We start from the raw sequence: 1,056 nt of genomic DNA, 5'->3' as shown, positions 1-1,056 counted from the left end.
CAGGGAAACGTAGCTTTTTTCTTAGAGCAAAGGAATGAATGGAAAACCATGATCGCCGATGTCTGTCGCAGATCTGGCACTGGATGATGATGATAATTGCCTGGCAATCTGAAGATATGTTTCATATTTTTTCAAACAATAAAAAAAAGAATAATTCACTTCCATCTTTATTTGTTCTTATGTACCGTACTTTGTGAACTTTGAGTTTGATACCTGGCACTGTATCATTCTTGTGAGCTCTTCAGTTTTATATGTTAATTTTAATTTTAATTTTTTTTTTCACTTTTGAAAACGGATGTGAATGTTCCTTGATGTGAGTAAAAGAATAAAGATGGAAGTGTATTTTAAAAAAATATATTTTAAAAATACATGTAAATATTAACGCGATCTTCAGATTGCCGTGCAATTATACCGTTGTTAAAACGCGCAGCGCAATCTTAAGATGACCGCGCAATCTAACGATCGTAAAATCGCGCAGCGCATGTGCAGTTCGGTTAATTGCGCGGAACACATACACACATACATGCACATAATAATATGAGCACTGAAAATAATAGAGTAAATCATTCAAGCAAAATATTGAATACACTCTTGTTTATTAATAATTGGAAACAATTGAGACTCATGTCAACGATAAGACGCCTTAATTACAAATAAAACAAGTTACAGAGGAATTCTGATACATGTACGGTCGACACCCCGGACAGAAAAAAGTATTGACTTTGAGCAAGGTTGACTTATTATCCATTGTACTACTGGCCATTGAAAATTGAAGATGACAGAAACTAAATTACAAAGTACCTGGTAATAAACAAGATGTAATCTCAATTTCAGGGAGTATAATTCTGAAGTTGTCACCAAAACAAGAAATAATGAAAGAGCAAAGTAATTGGAGGTGTGTACATCAGTAGCACAGGTGAAATATCTCTTCTTAAATGAATTCGTCTTGGGATTTAGCCCCAAATTGTTGACTTTACGCAAGCTTAACAAAATAATGTTGTTATAATTTTTTTCCTGGTTGTTTTTTCACCTCACAAAAGTGTGATATTACATTAG

Source organism: Aplysia californica, unplaced genomic scaffold (assembly GCF_000002075.1).
Source record: "Aplysia californica isolate F4 #8 unplaced genomic scaffold, AplCal3.0 scaffold00192, whole genome shotgun sequence".
Taxonomy (NCBI): Eukaryota; Metazoa; Mollusca; class Gastropoda; order Aplysiida; family Aplysiidae; genus Aplysia; species Aplysia californica.
Note: the sequence above shows the minus strand (reverse complement) of the source record.